This window comes from Camponotus floridanus, unplaced genomic scaffold (assembly GCF_003227725.1).
Source record: "Camponotus floridanus strain SB8 unplaced genomic scaffold, Cflo_v7.5 scaffold22, whole genome shotgun sequence".
NCBI classification, from domain to species: domain Eukaryota; kingdom Metazoa; phylum Arthropoda; class Insecta; order Hymenoptera; family Formicidae; genus Camponotus; species Camponotus floridanus.
Window position 1 is genome coordinate 1398263 of NW_020229348.1, and position 8464 is coordinate 1406726.

Here is an 8464-nt window from a genome sequence, read left to right on the forward strand (position 1 = left end):
ACGAGCTGGCAACTCCGTATTCGTGAATAAGTACGTCGCTGCCTCCCGCTTTAAGGGCGCAGCCATTATGAAATTGTAGTTACTCGATTAATTTCACCCCGGGCGCGAATTATCATAAGATAATAGGCTCTCCCTTCCCTCCCCGGGCCGTTCGTTCGCGCGCGGGATCAAGTTAGCGGTTCAATGAAATGTTTTATTGCCAATTACGGGGGCGCTATTGGCGTCCTTCGCTGAAAGCACTTTGCTAATTATTCCGCATGGACAGCCCTGTCTTTAACTTATGTAAAAGATTTTAATTGCAATTAAAACGAGCGCCTCGACAATTCTTGATAATGTCCGGGGCACTGATATTAATGAATAAAAGAATGCGCTGCCAATGTCTCCTTTTTTTCACTACTATGAAATTATAAACGACATACATTTATTAAAATAACAAGTGCGTTCATTATAAATTATAACAGTTTACAATGTTATACGTGTGTATTATCATATATTATTGCATGGGAATTTTTTAATATTATTCGTTTATATAAGAAAAGTTTCATTACTCGGTTACGTGATTATTTTACAACGAGACGCGATCGACCGAGAAAAGACTAGGCGCGCGGCTAAAGGCAAAGATAATAAATCAGGGCGCAAGATATTTCCCGTGCCGATGACAAACACAATAAGTCCCAATTTCGGTCATTTATATACGCTACGCCCGGGATAATATGACGGAGGATCCTTTGTGCACACACAAGGGGGTACCACGCCGGGAATACGGCGGACGCGCACACGAGTGACGTCACTTACAAGGACATAAATCAAAGCGACGGACGAAAGTCCCGGATACGGCAGTAATGTTCCCCGGGGAACTGGCTGGCTCAAGTCCTCTTTTGACTCACTCAAGGCGGATTCGTCCGCCAATTTCAAACACACGGGAAATACACACACGAGTTCAAATTGCGGATCGGTATGTCAAGTTTTTAATTTTTATTATTTCTTAATTTCTCATTTCTTAATAATTTATTTTTAATAATTCATTTTTAATAATGTCTCATTTTTTAATAATTTATTTTTAATAATTCATTTTTAATAATGTCTTATTTTTTAATAATTTATTTTTAATAATTCATTTTTAATAATTTCTCATTTCTTAAATTTCTCAATTTATATGCGTTTAAGCTTTGGTAAAAACAATGCTTAGACAAGAGGAATTTCGTCGCTGCAGAAACTAAATTATGATTATACCGCGAGACGCGAATTTTATGTATAAATAATAAGATAGGAATGTACTGAGAAGATAAATACGTATCCAAGTAAATCCGACAAGCAGTAGTTCGTTCCGACTAGTTGGCATGGATCACAACTGCATTCGCTCCCCCAATATAACAGCCACGCGTTGCTACGTTTCCGGTAAAGACGTGGATATTATGATGCCGGCCCTACTGGCAGTTTCCGGATAACTTCTGGATCATTGATTCTTTCAATCGTTTTTCATTCTCAGCTTGAAGCTGCGATCATTATTTCGATCTTTAGTTAGTCGGAAAGACATTCGTAAATTTTCATGAGAAGCAAAGCAAACACACTTAAATATATATATTTTCTAATTTAATGATATATATACGTGATTAATATAATATATGAATAATATAATATATATACGTGATTAAAATTATGCTAAATAATTAAAAGTGAATCTTTATAAAATGTAAATAAGTCTCTTTATGCTCGTATCATTTCGTATAAAATAATATGTCATTTTTTTCAATCTTGTATAGTCGGGCAGTTTTTTATCGAGCTACGTCATTCGAAAACGAAATGATTTGTTATGAAGATGCAGACACGGTTATCATCGGGACGATCGCACGACGAGGTGGGGATTAGCCCTTAAGTGAATCGTCAAATCGTTTCTGCCGCCCTTGGATTCGGCGCATGAACACATGTATCGCATGCTGTGCAAACAGATCGCGGGCGTGCGCCCTCTCTTCTCCCGTAAGCTGCATCTCCTTCTTTTCCTGTGGGACCCCTTTTTATTTTCGCTCCGTCTCTCTTTCACTCCCCCGCGCCGCTCTTTGTCATTTTCACTCTCTCTTTCCGATCCATCGTTTCACCTTCGTCACTTGTCCGGAGGAGAGGGAATAGAATCGTCGCGCTCTGTTTATCCAGCTGGCGTATTTGAATGTCGCTCTAACGCGCCGTAAAATTATATGCAAAAATCCCCATAAAATATGTAAGTCCCCTCTAATGCACCGAGAAATTGTCGCGTTATATCGTCGCGCCTATGGGATTATTATATCGCCTAGCGTTTTCATCTCCATCGATCGCTGGTAACGAAAAAGGGTGCACGCTTTGGATCTCGCGTGAAATTTAATGGATTCCCTTTGTTCATCTTATTCTCCAATGATATTTTTATGTAGTTTTTTGTTTCCTCTTTTTTATATAATGTATTTTAATTCGATTAATTTAATAATTAAAATAGTATCTCCTTTTGTACATGAGTTTATATAATCATTATACAATGACACCTGCAAGTATCTGATATAATAATTATGCTCGTGTTAATAAATAATTAATTATAATAATGTAATGAAAGATGGGACAGCTAAATAAATGGAAAGTCGCTTCATTTGAATTAAGAAAATGGATAATGTATTTTAATTTGATTATAATTAATTTAATAATTAAAATAGTATCTCTTTTTATACATGAGTTTATATGATCATTATATAATAACACCTGCAAGTATCTGATATAATTATGCTCGTGTTAATAAATAATTAATTATAATAATGTAACGAAAGGTAGGACAGCTAAATAATGGAAAGTCGCTTCATTTGAATTAAGAAAATGGATAATTCGAGCCATGATAGCTACTACTAAGTTGACTGGGATGCAAAGCAATTTGTTGGCAGCAGCTAACAGGTTGTCAGGTGTCGATGGGGGGCCCAACGCGCGCCAGCAGGGGTTCCGCTACCTAGCGGTAGTAAGACTAGCGGCGCTTATTCGTCGGCTCCCTGCGACTCCACATATCATTACTTTTTTTTTCACTTTCTCGTTTTGTCTCCGCTTGTCTTCCATTTAAGTGAAACACAGTTAGTATCAACCTTTATCTCTTTATTCTCTCACAAAGCTCGTTTTATCGCAATTTTTACACATACAAATTGAGCAATATTGCACTATTTGTCATGTATTTAATCATACTCTTAAGTGATACATATTCGAAATCTATTATATAATTAATAAATAATCAAGAAAATATGTTATTATTAAAGATTGCTCGGTTTCATCCAACAAGATATAAGCGAATCGATATCGAATAATTATGTAAATAATTCGCGAAGGGAATATAAAAGGCATCCCGCAAATTCAAAAGAAATAATACATACGGTCCGAGAGGAATGATCGGATCGAACGAATGTCCATGTCGCCGATGACGTCCGGTTTTTTAGTTCCATTGTAATTCCAATATAAGAACGATACCACATGATATATTTATCACCAAACACCGGATGCAGATCAATATTCATAAGGTAGTTCAGTACGAGTCGCGTTACGCTCATTGACTATGGCGGTCCGGCATTATTATTTTAATCAGTTCGTATAATGTCTCTGCAAATTACATAGTAGATTGGATTTAATGACCGGAAGAACTAACGCGGTGTGTCAGCAACGGATGAGAAATCACTATGAAACTGAAAAGAGTCTTCTTATGCGTATATGTTTTATGCGCATATTAGATAGTTTCTTCAATTTTAATATAATGTTTTTCTTTAATTTCTCTTATGCCTTGATAGATTTATCTAAAGCACTCTATATTCATCGTACATTATTTGCAACTACATATTATATTATATTTGATCAAGAAATGCTCTACTTTAATTGTCTGAAAGCTTTCCGTGTTGATTACATACGAATAAAAATGAAAGCATTTCACAAAGATTTTCCCATATGAATATGATTGTGAAAATTTTTCACAATGATCGACGTAATATTGTCGTCAATAAGAGATGTATCGTCATTTTTCATCGTTTGAGTTAAGCCTCCAAACGTCCCGACATTACGACAATTTACACTTTTATTAACATTCACACACAAAGATGCACGAGACATTTAATTATCGACATATCACTGTCTATCTCGATCTAAGGCGACACTGTTAGGAATACCAACGCGAAGCGGGCACCCTCTCTTGTTATTGATTGTTTCCTTGTTTATTGTATATATTAGATTTAATTCGAAGTTCCGGTAGATCAGGTCAGAGGGAAGGCTGGGATGTAGTGGTGTGCGTCGGCGAGGCTGCAATAACTGTCAAACGGTTCCTCGTTTTTAAATCCCTCTTGTAAAGTAAAATGAGACAAGCCCAGTGGCTTCTGTCTCTCTCTCTTTCTCTCTTTCTCTATTCCTCTCTCTCTCTCTCTTTGTTCCTCCATCCTTCGTTTCGCGAAGGTCGGTAAAGCCAATCCCCGCGTTGAGGGTTGCACGACGTAGAATCATCGTGTACGAGGGTAAGCGAGCGGGGAGCGGGGGGAGTCATCCACCCCGATTCTCTCGGCGTTCTCTATCTCTGATAACTCACGTCAATACAGCGCTACAACCTTCCAAGAGCCGGAGGTGCTCTCCTGAAGATTTACCGTTTGACAGTTTTATTGGCCAATGTCGATTGGATTTCGAAATCATGTCGTATCTCGCGATCTCTGCGCGATGCGGATTCTTGCGCCGGAATTAATATTAAATTGATTTGAGATCTTGTCCTCATATTGATGGTAATACAAGTTATACGATTAATAAAAGATAGAATATGAAAGAACTATAAGTTTATGATATAATAAAATTGAAAACAAGCATCTCTTTTCTTTATCAAATATCTTTACAAGCGTAGAATTATTATTTTATATTAGTTTTATATTTTTAATGATAAAATTATAGGAAATAAAAGAGAGGAGCTGTATATTTTGTTTCCAATTATTATATATGTTTCTAAAAGTCTCTGTATATTAGAGCTCGATATATCTGCAATATTACTTACTAAAACTTTATACCTGTCAAGTTTGATATTTTAAATCTGTCGATATCTTTCCAAAAATACGCAAATATATCTTCGCAAAGAAAAAAATAGGTTGCTCCTTATTTGTTTCTCAAAGAAAATTTACGTGCAATATATTTCTGTCTCGCTAACGACTATTCGGTTTTGGATGACCATTGCTACTCCGATCTTGAAACTGTCACGATGATTCGATTTGCGACTATAAAGAATTATAAATAACCGATATACTCTCGTGATTCACACACACGCAAACGCATATCACGGTCGAGAGGTATTTGTATACGTGCGAATACATAGACTTATTTAATAATTTATATTATGGGCATGCACATAAATCGATGTGGACCGGTAAAGAAAGCCATGATATATGGGCTAATTTGACGTATCGCGAGGCTACCGATCGTACCGTCCATGTATGGCCGAATGACCGACTGTAAATTACTGGCACGTCGGCGTAAAAACATCGAGAGCCCAGACTCCCTTGACGGACGTGAACGTTCATCGTCGTCGAAGCCTCATCGACGCTCGAATCCCCATTAGCTCCCGTCCAATATAAACATTGAATCGACTTTTCCGTGCAATACATATTCCGCCGATGCTTTTCCCAAGTTCTCGTGAAGCGTCTTGGGTTGGATCTCTTCGAAATCTTTGCATATCATACCGATAAGTTATGAATACATAAACATTTCTGTCGTAAAAGTGACTGAATACAATGTGACAATGTTAACACGGAAGGTTGTAGTGAAAAATGTAACATAATTGTGATAGATATTGTGGTAATATAATATATATAATATATTTAATTCAAAATCAGAAGAAAACATTATTGTTAAAAGATTTAAATGTGACATACGTTATATATATAATATAAATTTTTAGTATACTTAAATAATATATATTTGAAGTATTCCATTTAAATCAATATATAATAACATTTTTTAATTCAATGGAAAAGACAGAAAATAAGTATTTCAATATAAATGTGTATATTGATTTATACATCTTCAAAAATGTACTATAGGCCACACGTTCTACCATAATGGTGTTTTTGCTCCTCCATCGGACCACCACGGAGATGAAGTCGTCTTCGTTCAACCTAGCATCTCTCATGCGCGCTTCTGATCTCGACAGCAGCGATTTGTTTAGTCTCTTTCGTGCAATTCTAACGCGCTTTCAACAGAATTCAGGCCGTAGAAAGAAACTGCATGACGACAAGGCTTTCGTCAAAAGACCAAATCTGGAATCGTCTGAATTATAGAAATAAAATTGATATGACAGCGAAAAATAGAACCGGAAAAAAAATAAAAAAATTTCTTCAATAATATTAATTATTATTAAATCAATCGCTATTTAATAATATTGATTACTAAAAAATTAGATTGATTTCTACTAGATTGATTTCTATCAAAATATGAATCCATATAAAGATTCAAAATATTGAGTCATACATTTAAATTTTATCGAAACAAAGAAGAAAAGGAAAAAAGTTTTATTTTTTTTAATATTGAGAAAAATGTTATTAAAATAATATTTTAAAGAAGGATATTGCAATTACGTAAAAATTGAAAATATTGCACATGATTTGATCTTAAAAATACTAAACAAAATCTATATATATTTTACAAATTAATGCATAAATATAAATTAATGAAATTTATACATAAATATACATTTTTGCAATATGTCTAATGGACGGACTGATTAAAATTTACTTTTCTCCTTCCTCTCTTTTCCTCATTGTGTTGCTCATGCAGATTCTCATAATTGAATTACATATAACATTTTAACGTAGTGAAGTTTATATCATGCTCTAAAAGATGGCGGCGCAATAAAAGCTTTAAGGCTTCGTAGATTACATCTTTCAACAATGAGGGCTCGCGAGTACTCTTGGCTGTTTCGAACGCCTGGACAGGGAAACGATGTGATTTCCACCTGTGCTCGCTTGAATGCGCTCTCGAACGAGAAACGACGCGACGCGGGTTGAAAGAACCACCCACGGAGCGGGTGAGGATTTCTCTTGATCATTTCGATCGCGCCGGCTTGCCTTTATGTGCATATTATGTATTTATTATGGCTGCCTACCAGGAATCACGCGACAAAACCGTAGGAGCCTTAAGACCTTCTCCTTTTGCTTCTCCGCGGGACCTCTTTGGGGACCGTTCCACATAACGTTCGAGAATCCCATGGTCCCGGGCAGGGGACTCATTAATTGACACCGTGATACTTGCCCCGCCGGTCTTGGTGGTCCGCTTGCCTTTAACGATACGTGCCAATCCCATCGATTTCGATCCTTGTCGTCGATCGCTAGTCTAGTAGCAGAAAAAAAGCTCGTATGATTTATAAAAATAATAATAAAACGGGTATATGATCTTAATTATGCATTACGTTGAAATCTACGTCTGGTAATAAATATTACGTAATAATTTTTACTTTCTCTATAATAATCGGCAACAACATTTTTTTACATTTTAAATATATTTCAGTAAATGTTAATAAATAAAATATACTGCATCGAAAATGCAAAATTTATTATATCTTTCTATAAAAATTCAGCATTACTCTCTGAAATCTTGAACTTCTACTTCTTACGTTTTTATATTTTTTTCTATATTATTTTTTATATTATTTATTATTGTCCGCATTCAATTATAAAAAAATAGGTAAGATTATCTTCATTTAATTATAATAAGAAAATAAATAAAATATTAAAATGTTGAAAGAAGAAAATTATTACTTTGCAACACCTTCGAGTTTCTATTTACGCAATATTGCTTTTGAAATCAATTATTATGACATTATTAAAAGATTCTTGCTGAAACACTTTGTTAACATGTGATTCACGCGCTTGTTATATTTTTAATTTTGTAAGCCCAAGAAAGTGTTTGCACATCTAGAGAAATGTTCGAATCGATTTTTTGATTTTTTTTTTGTCACATACGAACCTTTCTTCACGAAATTCGACTCGATCTGCGCATCACGTACGGCCTATAGTTCGCATGATGCGCTTTCTGGAACTACCGTTCATTCATTTATAAGATAATCTGTAAGCCACAGGCAGAGACACGTTGACGAATGCTTCGTGACATCGAACGTAAAACTGGGCCGGTCATAACGCATTTACATTCTTTTCAATGTCGTGCCACGTTCAGCAGAGGCCACCTCGAGAATTGATATTCCTCGCTCGATTTCTTCGATTTATCGGCCGCCCCTATAACCGCCATAAGTCTCATGTATAGAATAATAGAATAGATGTTACGTTTAGCTAAATATCTCGATTAACGAAGTGTTAATGAGAAAAATATTTGAAAATTTTACTCTCCTTCTTGCGTTTCATGTTATAAAATTCTAACGTACTTCGATTTGCTATAAACTATTGTACAGATAATACATATCGTTCTCACAAACTAATTTTAATATCAGAGCACGGTATTTTTT

General features: G+C 35.4%; 1 long non-coding RNA gene across 1 annotated transcript; it reads right to left on the bottom strand.

Annotated features, from left to right (window-relative positions):
- Positions 1–6058: 6058 nt before the first annotated feature.
- On the bottom strand, positions 6059–8231 carry LOC105252764. Its single transcript, XR_889331.3, has 3 exons — positions 7972–8231; positions 7112–7338; positions 6059–6276 (listed from the first exon to the last, which is right to left on the bottom strand). It is a non-coding gene; the product is annotated as an uncharacterized LOC105252764 (long non-coding RNA).
- Positions 8232–8464: the final 233 nt, after the last annotated feature.